Genomic DNA, 11,009 nt, shown 5'->3' with positions numbered 1-11,009 from the left:
ACATATTGAATGAGTTACATTGTAGCAGAACATACATGGGCAATACTATCAGTAAATTATTTCACAAATCGTGTAATAAATGTCTCCCCAGAAGAGGACATCAAGGTCTTTTACACTAAAGAAGCATGTGGTTTGCACATTGACATACTATTTTATTTTAACCCCTCTATGATAAGATTTGTTGATAGTAATTTTTTTTTCAGTGAAAACACAGTCAGAGGTAAATCGAGTAACTGGAATGCTATAGTTAGTATTTAACCTTAGATTTATCTGTGGTATGGAATCTACTTATGTTACCTGAATATCACAAGATACAGGTTATAAAATATGAGACAGAAAATAAAGACAAGAGCAAGGGAGATAGATAGATAGATAGATAGATAGATAGATAGATAGATAGATAGATGATAGCTAGATAGAGAATTTTGAACAGTGACTCCACCAAACTCAGGTTTACTTAGAACCTCAGCCTGTGAACTGACATGGAAATGCTGGCTTTAAACATATACTTCTGAGGGAATCTCAAGATCGAGTCTTTCTATATCTACTATGGCTATACTCATCCCAGGCCCTGATTCAAATCCTGTTTTGTTTGCTAGGCTAAGGGGTAAGCAGGTAATTTATCCTTAGAATTGAAAAAAAAATGGTGTGCAAGACAGGTCATTGAGGATTGGAACAATAGTGTTTCTAGCTACAGAATGAGAGAGCCACTGGAATGGCAAGAAGCAGGCTAGACTCTTCCTATCGTGTGTAGAGGGTGACCCTGCTAATAAATTCACTTCAGACGTCTGACCCTTATAATGACACAAGAATGAATATTTATTTATTTATTTATTTTGTAAAACATTCAGTTTGTGATAATTTATTATGATAACCCTAGGAACTAGGAAACTAATACATCATAGAAATCACTTTATTCCACATAATTTAGGGATTGTTGTTAATACAGGAAGTGAAAAAGAGTACTGGGTTCCAGTTTAAAATGAGACAAATGTGTTGTTTGAACAAAGTTATGAGTAGATTATGCATTTGGATAATGACATATATGTATACCCATAAAATTCATGATCCAAAGGACCCCAACCCATAGATATAAAATGAGCATGGCCAAATGAGTTATGAAATCATTGAAATCATAACACTGACTTAATGATACACAACATTTGTTAAGTTATTCCTTAGGATCAATACTACTTTAAGAGCTGCTTGGCTAGACAGATAGACAGGTAGGTTAAATATAATCAGTAAAGGGAATGCAGAGACAGCTCTGTGGTTAAGAGCACTTGCTGTGCTTGCAGAAGACCCAAGTTTGGTCTCCAACATCTAAATCCCAAAGAACTGAATTCCAGTCCCAGGGCTTCCTATGCTCTCTTTGGACTTTCATAAGAACTATACACATGGTGCACATACATATAGGTAAAAACACACATATACACATACACAAAAACCACACATACACATCACACACTCAACACATACAAACATACACCACTCACATAAATACACACATACCACACATACATAACTACATATATACCCAAACACACACCACACACACCACACATATAGAGACACATGTACACATACCACACACACACCACACACAAACATACACACACCACACTTACAAACCATACATATACAACACAAATCCACACCATGTATATACATATCATACATATACACACATAAAAACAACAACACACACAACACACATCAAACCATACACAGCACACACACACAAACACATACCACACATACACATACCACATACATACACACAAAAAGATAAACATAAACAATTTTGAAAGATATGATAACAATAAAATAATAATTTGGCTTATCTGCTCTATTTTATTTTCATGTGCATATGTTTTATATTTATGCATATATATATAATACAATACCAAGGAAAATATTTCTGTAGGCTAACTTTTATTTAGTAGTAATTTGATTGGAGTTTAGACTTTATTTTAAGGTAAAGTATGGTGACAAACAAAAACACACAGAGGACTAAATATTTTAAAAGCTTAGCTTATCCCTGTGAAATATCTCTCTTATTAATTTTTACTCTCTCGTAACTTCCACCAAGCCCAGGTATTAAAATAGTTATGCTGGGCTATTAAGATACCTCAGTGGCTAGAGATTCTTGAAGCCAGACGTGACAATCTGAGCTCCATCCTCAAAATACACGTCAATATGGTAGAAGTGACTCCTGTGTGTGTCATGTGACCTCCAGATGTACTCTGTGTCACACGTGTGTCTCGGGGGTTTGTTGCTTTGAAAAGACACTATGACTACAACAATTATTTTTTTCTTTCTTTTTGTATTAATAAGCAATATAGTTAAAAACCAAATACAACAACCTTAAGTGCAGAGCAGAAGTAAAATCAAACATCAAAGGATGTTCCTAAGGTGCAAGCTGCCTTACGGTGAGGCACACGACTGTGAGTGTGTGTGCATGTGTGTGTTAGTGTGTGAGTGTGTGTGCATGTGTGAGTGTGTGTGCGTGTGTGTGTGTGAGTGTATGTGTGTGTGAGTGCATGTTTCTGTGTGTGTGTGTAAGAACCAAGACGAGTTTGAGACATGGAAGCCACTATGGGGCAGAAAAATTTGCATTGTTCAATCCCCAACACTCTGAACTTTTTCTTATCTTTGTATTCTCTGTCATTTTTTTCCAGTTAAAGTTGTCACAACCCCAAAGCTCTCCTTCCTTTTTTTCAGCTTCTCATTATTCTCAGACTTTCTAGAAATGGAAATCAGGTATCTGTTCTGTTTCCGTTAGTTTATCCTTGTTAACCTTAGGCTTGAAGTCAGATGACTGACCTTTAGATGGAACTGAAGAAATTCTAAACCTAGCTTCCAGAATTGCCTTCTTAAAAGCTTAAAGGTACTTTGAGGCCTTTACTTCTCTTCTGCATTCTTTCGGTCCGAGATAGTCCAGATGTAATTTTTCCTACCTTCTTTTTTGATGGCAGGTCAACAACCTTTTCAAGAGGGTCTGCTTCTTTAACAGGCGGTTCCATGGGCTTTGGTTTTTCTTGCTCTGTTTCTTCTCCCAGAACATCAACTTCATTTACTTCCTCTTCGGCATGTTCTTCAAAATATGCCTGGAGTATATTGATAAGATCTTGTTTTATTCCCTTGGTTTCTAAACCACGAGCAAGACATTCTTGCTTTGGTTCCTTAAGCCTTAACTTGTGAAGCCCCACCGTCGCTTTGTGCCTTCACAGCAGCTCTTATACAGGAAAACATTTAACTGGTGTAGGCTCACAGTTTCAGAGGCTCAGCCCATTATCATTGTTGTCATGGTGAGGAGCATAGCAGCATGCAGACAGTGTTGGAGAAGTTGCTGGGAGTTCTACATCTTGATTGACAGGCAGCTGGACGCTGTGTGCCACAAAGGCAAACTTGAGCATACAAGACCTCAGAGCATGCCTCCACAGAGACTCACTTCCTCCAAGGCCACAAGGACAAATCTCCTAATAAAAGCATTCCTTATGGGCCACGCATTCAAACAGATGAGGCTATGGGAGCCATTCCTATTCAAACAACCGCATTATGTGACCACAAGTACACACATACAAACACATTAATTAATTGTTTAATTAAACATTCAAAAAATAGACATTTCTCTTCTTTCAGCTAGTCTTGAAATTTTCTCCAATGTTTTCAATAGTATTTCATTTTAATATTCAAAAGCAGTTACAAATATATTTTATAGTTCCTTAATAAGCTAATATGTGTTATTTTTATTTGTTTGCCTGTTTTCATGTATCCCAGGTTATCCTCTAACTCCATGTGTAGCTGAAAATGACCTTGAATTTCTGTCCTTCCAGGGATTGTAGAAGTGAGTCACTCCTGGTGGTTTATGCTCTCTTACAGATCAAACCCTAGGAATCACCCATGCTATGCAAACATTCTACTATCTCAACTATAGTCAAGGTTTTTTATTAATGCCTTAATTCAGCACAAAAGCCTTTTTATTATTTCATTTTCCCTCTGTTAACTGACTAATTATCTTTTCATTTGCATTGTTTACTATAGAGATGATACTAATTTTCTTGAGCTATCTTGGTCCAGTTATATTAGTTTTACTTCTTATCTTATTATTACAGATTCTTGAATATTGAATTTGGTAACCTGCTTGTACTGTGCATTATTGTTTTAATTAATTTAGTCCAAGAAATATTAAAAATTTTCTTATGTTAATTTATTATGTTGCCCTAGGAAACTAACACATCATTGCAAATTTTTATTCCATGCAATTCTACTATTATGTTTTATTCAGTGAGCATGCATTTGTATTTATATGTCTTCTAACTCTTTTCATTTTATCTTATAATTTTATAATATTTTCTAGAATAATTCTCATTCTTTTTGTCACTTTTAAGTGGTTTCAGTTAATAATGTTTCTATTCTGAGAAAATTTTATAAACTGCATACTTATTTTACATTATTACTTGAAAGATATGGTCACTGGGTACAAAACTCCAAGCTGAAAATATTTTCTTTAATTAGCTGACATATGTAATGCAGTCATAAACATCTTAGTAATTACTGAGAAATCATTTTAAATTCATGAACGTTTTTAAAACATTTGAAAAGCTTTAATTTTTCTAGTCTCTATAAAATTGCTTTGTAGTATTGAATATTTATAAATTTCATTAAATTAGTTTGCTTTCTCAACAATTTTATTATACTTTGCTTAAGTATACATCAAGTCCAACCAGAAAACAGTAATTCCTGGTACGAGACAAAAAAAAATACCTGTTTGTGCTAATTCTATTTAGAAAGGTATAATAAAAAGTTATAATTTAAATAAGATAAAGAATGATATAAAATGAATCTTGCAGTAATACACAAGTAATTTTTATGATAGGATAAAAGATAGGATAAAATTTTTAGGATGCTTTTTAAGAAGAAAGGTTATTAAATAACCTTAACCTTTAGATATATAGATAGATGTTATAATTTGTGACTTCGAAAGAAGCCAAGGATGTCAACGTATTAAGGTAATCAACACAGTTAATGCTTCTATAAATAAGACGAGGTTACTTCTGAAGGATTTTCATATAGAAAATTGGCTGAAGGAAATGGAGATACTGTTGGTAGCATCTAAGGTATAACATGAAAGTATAACACTACTCGAAATGGGACAAAGGACCAAAGATTTAGAAGTCAGTGGAATACATAGGGTAATTATATGTAACTGGAAGCTCACAAAGAGTAGCTAAGTTTATTTATGAGAAAAAATGTTAATGATTTCCCATATAAGGTTGAATAATATAAAAGAGTTTGGAACGGCAAAAGAATGGAGAGAAGGTGGTAGAGCTGAGCATCATGAACATGTGTAATATGTTTTGCACAGAGGAATTCAGGGATTTGAAAGCAGCATTAAACTCTAAGAATCCTGACGCTATGTATGATATGAAGTGTATGTTAAGAGAAAAAATAGTTTAAAAACAATTAAAAGTATTGTTTAAAATTTTTACACATGTATGTAATGCATTCTAATTCTGCCACCCTGTACTCATTTGTACATCTCCCACTTCTGTTAACCTGCCTCAGTGTAAAGAACCCTTACCCACATCTATGCCTTTTGCTTGGTTTTGTGATCCACTGCAGTTTACCAAAGCTTTTTGTGTGGCCATGGACACGGAGTTATTTAGTGGAGATGGGTGGGCACTTAAGATACTGACTGTCTCACTCTTCTCTAGAATCTTTTATTTCCAATAGCTCAGCAAATATGGGTAGAGTCCCATGAGCTCCTCCTTATCTGGATGTTGATAAGTTCAGGATTACATAAGCCTAGTGTAATATTTGAGAGTTCATGATTGTGATAGCTGTGTCATACCCAGGAGATAGCATTCTCCTGTCCTGCTTCCTGTTTTATAGCTTTTATATTCATTCTGCATTTTATTTCATGATATTACTTGAGTCTTATAAAGGGTGTTATAATTTTTCTGTTTAGAGCTGAATTCTCAATAATCCACTTTTCTTACACATTTTGTAGCCAAGACTCTCTGGATTCACCATTGTCCATTATAGACAAGCTTCCCTAATTAAAGCTTAGAGTAGTTTAAGTCTATAGACTTAAAATAGATTTCTAAAAGAAAGTTTGACACTGTGTCAATTTAATTAAATGAAAATAATAGTCTCCCTTGTAGGGCTTAGAGCCTTCTCAGTCTTGGATTCTTGACTAGGTTGCAGTATCAGTTTTAAAATTCCAACTGAAGAGTTGACCTGGAAAACAATCAGAGAGAGATTGGGTGTTCATTAACAGTGTGCCACTATTACTACAGAGATGTAAATAGTTTCTACTGTTTTGGGTGCCTAGGGGACTTCCTTGACCAACAGCATGTGGAGAAGTATTACATATCTGGCTTTGATATTTTTGTACTACAAGTTTGTACAGATTAAAGAATTAGTGCCTTTCCATTATTTAGTCACAATCACCAGGGCCTTCATAGTAAATAGAACAGCTTCCATCAAAATGACTAATTTGTTTGTCACAGAAATTTGGAAATGATGACCAATTATAGAAAAATGAATTTAAAAATGACTTCATAATTTGTTAATGATTGAAAATCAGAAATATTGTTAAGTCATTGAAAAAATTTAGCTATTATTCTGAGTATTTTAGAAGAGAGAAAATTCTTCAATCTCATACTCAGAGTGTAAAATAATTGATAGAGCTCATAATTTTAGAATACTATTAAAATGTGTCACAGCACCATTAACTTGGGAGATGTTGTAGTTGAAATAGAATAGCAGAAGAACCCATTTCTACACTTTTGCATCTTTATTTGGGTCTTTTTTCTTGCTTTTCTGTTTGAGACTGACCTAGCAGAAATTGAAACTAATTTTGAAAGAACTATTCTGACTTTTGTATTATTCTTCTAAATCCACTAGGGAACATCTGAGGAACCTTTGTAAAGCTTTGCTCTGAGAGTGAAATGCATGTCATATATAAATGATGCTCTGTGATGGTAATGCAACTCCAGAGTCTGGTATTTGGAAATAATAAAGTCTCCAGGGAAGAAAAATTCTCTCCCTGATATTTTGAGAACTAGAATATCTCAAGGCCATAATACTGCCAGGCTATTCAACCAATGATGTAAACGTATTCTAAAATACTCCTTTTAAGAGGAATGTAAGTTTTAACTCAAGTTATCTTTTAAATAAGAACATCAGCATATTTCATATAATACAGATGGCAATATTTATAGAACAAATAATTTCAAATTAGATGCAAAATTGTTATTCAGTGATAAAGTTAATTTCTAAAACTTGCTCATGATTAAAGTTTATATAATTTACATACATACACTATAATTACTGATCTTACATACTTATATTTATGGTATGTATTTAATCATCATGAATATAGCTTCATTACCCCACAGAGACATGCAAAAAGGAACAAACTTCATGAGATCATTGCTATATTTTTTTAGTTTTGAAACTCTACACAAAGTAGTAAATCAAAGAAACCAAAGCTGTTTTGTGCATTTAATAAAATTTTTATAGCTCTAAGAGAATCTTCATAAAAATAAAGTGAATTTTGGTATTAAATATTAATTGGAGGTAATCCTAACTGACTCTACAGCTATTAAAAGATTAAAAGTTGAGCTAACCTAACCCTAAAAATATCTGTCCATAACTTGTAGAAGTCAAGTAAATAAATATCTTGAGTGATAAAAATTATTATGTTGCATTCAAGAAGAAACAAATACTCTGAGTGGCCACACAGCTATCAAATATCTAAGTTTGTGTTACAAATATTTATTAAAATACAGGCAAATCGATATGATTTTGTTGCTAACTATCATTTATTTATCTTGATATTGGGGTGTTACTCTTGAGTCCAGGCTTATCTTCAGCTTGAAATATTACAGCATCAGCCTCCCAGATGTTGGGCTGTAGATATGTGACACAGTGTTTTATACAGTTTGTTTTTAAAAGAAATCTAAAAAATATGCCTCATAAACAGAAAAGCAATAAGGGGTTCTAAATTAAAATATGAACTTAACACTTTCTTAATTTCAAAGTCAGACTTTGCAAGTATGATGAACTCTGTAATTTCTTAGCCTAAACACAAAAATTCTCAACACATTAGCAAATCAAATGAGCATCTACAGGGAGTAACCACAAATAGGTTGAAATAGAAGCAAAATAATTTCTACTAAACTATCTTTGGTTCTAGAGGGTCCTCTAAATTTTTCTCCAAAATTAAATAGGGGCATTAGATATACCAGTAGATACTTCTACAAAGAGAGATCTTTAATTATCAATAACCATTTGAATAGAATCTTGATTAAAGGCACCATTTAGTTTAGTTAATATTTATTTTGATACAAGGACTTGTTGTGTAAACAAAGTGGCCCTGAAACCACCATCTTCCTGCCTCAGCCTTTCCAGCACTGTGATTCTGTGATGCACTACCCTGCCAAGTTTCAACTTAAATTTAGGTCATCCTTTGGGGAGTGAGTTGGTCAAGTCACCTCCTACAATCTGGGTGCTAGTTCCCACAAGAAATGAATGAAACATCAGTGAATGAAGAAAAAGGTGATTGCATTGATGAGAGCAGCTAGGGCTGTATAGGAGGAGTTGAAGAAAGAAAATGGAAAGGAAAATGATGATATTATATTATCATCTCAAAGAAATAATTAAAAACCACAAAATGATATCTGTCTTATGAATGTTCTATTGTTGTGAAGAAACAGCATGCTCATGGCAACTTATATTAAAATAATATTTAATTGGGGGTTGCTTACAGTTTCAGAGGTATAGTTTGTTATCCTCATATTGGGGAGCATGGCGGCATGCAGGCAAATTTGCTGGCTTGTTCTTATTACGATCAACAGGCAGAATGAAGAGAAAAAGAGAGACACTGGACCTTTGTTGTACTTTTTATTTATTTATTTATTTATTTATTTATTTATTTATTAAAGATTTCTGTCTCTTCCCCACCACAGCCTCCCATTTCCCTCCCCCTCCCCCCATCAAGTCCCCTCCCTCGTCAGCCCAAAGAGCAATCAGGGTTCCCTGCCCTGTGGGAAGTCGAAGGACCACCCATCTCCATCCAGTTCTAGTAAGGTGAGCATCCAAACTGCCTAGGCTCCCACAAAGCCAGTACCTGCAGTAGGATCAAAACCCATTGCCATTGTTCTTGAGTTCTCATTAGTCCTCATTGTCTGCTATGTTCAGCGAGTCCGGTTTTATCCCAGGCTTTTTCAGACCCAGGCCAGCTGGCCTTGGTGAGTTCCCTATAGAACATCCCCATTGTCTCAGTGTGTGGGTGCACCCCTCGTGGTCCTGAGTTCCTTGCTCTTGCTCTCTCTCCTTCTTCTCCTGATTTGGACCTTGAGATTTCTGTCCTGTGCTCCAATGTGGGTCTCTGTCTCTGTCTCCTTTCATCGCCTGATGAAGGTTAATATTCAGGAGGATGCCTATATGTTTTTCTTTGGTTTTCCTTTTTATTTAGCTTCTCTAAGATCACGAATTATAGGCTCAATGTCCTTTATTTATGGCTAGAAACCAAATATGAGTGAGTACATCCCATATTCCTCTTTTTTGGTCTGGCTTACCTCACTCAGGATAGTGTTTTCTATTTCCATCCATTTGCCTGCAAACTTCAAGAAGTCCTTTGTTGTACTTCTGAAACCTAAAAGTCCATCCTGAAGTGACACACTTCTTCCATCAAGGCCACAACTACTCTAACAAGACCCCAGTAACTCCAGCAAGGCCACAACTACACCAACAGGCCACATTTCCATCAAGGCTGCACCTTCTCCAACAAAGCCACACCTACACCAACATTGCCACGCCTATTCCAACAAGACCACACCTTCTCCAGCAAGGCTACAACTACACCAACAGGCCACACCTTCTCCAACAAGACCACGCCTACACCAACAGGCCATACCTTCTCCAACAAGGCTATACCTCCTTGCCCTTTCAAATAGTGTCACTCCATGGTGAGTCTATGCTGGGCGTTTTTATTCAAACCGCAACACCAAACCTTTAGAAAAACAAATGAAAACCTTGAATCAAAAGGAAGTGAAATCGATTAAGATCCAGGCTATCTGACATGATTGACAGTTGCTGAGAACAAAAGGCAGAAGGATATCTAGGATGTATCTACAGAAATCACAATGCATTGAATATATGTTTTCTACATATCAAGTAATTTAATACGCAAGAATAGAAAATAAAGACAATCTAGGATCTTAGGATTTTTATTTCAATGAAAATGAAGCTAAGTTTTTCTAGTATGGATTTAATTTCATTTAATTAACAAATAACTTCATTCTACTTTATTCATATATGCTTCAGTAAAAAAGTTCATTTCTTTTTTATTTCAAGATGTTTCTCTCAAATCTCCCTGAGACTATTGATTCAGTTTCTAAGTTTTAGGGCAGAGGACAACTAAGAGGCCAGCCTTGCAGAGTATTACATGCTTTATGGCTGGTGCACGAGACATACTTTTTCTTATTGATGTCACTGCTGGTTGCCAGTACCATCTTTTAGAGGAAAAAACTTGGAAATTAGCTTTCTTTCTGCACAAATGTAACACAGTGCTTACTTTTGCAGCCTTCTTAGCTATGATGCTGCCTTATCTTTCTTTCTTTTTCTTTTTTCTTTTTCTTTTTTTTTTTTTGCTGGATGGATACAGTTCTGAAGGATGGCTATGTGATTTTTGGACTCTGGTTTTATAGAGATAAATTTTAAAACATTTTCCCCAGAAGGCACTATTTTGTACTTTCTCGGACAGAAATAAAATGACTTAGCAGAACGCTCATGGTGTATTGTTATAAAATTGCAAAAGCATCTATTCTTTATTGCACTATTGGATAAAGATTCTTAATATTCGATATACTGGAGCCCTGGCCCAAAAAATTCTACGTACAGCTTTTAAAACCAGTTTCCAAAGCACAACTGTCACATTTCCATTTACTTCAGGAGCTACCAGCACAAGATAATCATACTGCGTATTCTTAGTG

At 34.9% G+C, this 11,009-nt stretch overlaps 1 pseudogene; it reads right to left on the bottom strand.

Annotated features, from left to right (window-relative positions):
- Positions 1-2,596: 2,596 nt before the first annotated feature.
- LOC126513458 (SAP domain-containing ribonucleoprotein-like) lies at positions 2,597-5,654 on the bottom strand (annotated as a pseudogene).
- Positions 5,655-11,009: the final 5,355 nt, after the last annotated feature.

The sequence above is a fragment of the Alexandromys fortis genome, unplaced genomic scaffold (genome assembly GCF_014885135.2).
Source record: "Alexandromys fortis isolate MF-2015 unplaced genomic scaffold, M_Fortis_MF-2015_v1.1 scaffold_137, whole genome shotgun sequence".
Lineage (NCBI taxonomy): Eukaryota > Metazoa > Chordata > Mammalia > Rodentia > Cricetidae > Alexandromys > Alexandromys fortis.
This window is presented reverse-complemented; position numbering and strand designations above follow the sequence as displayed.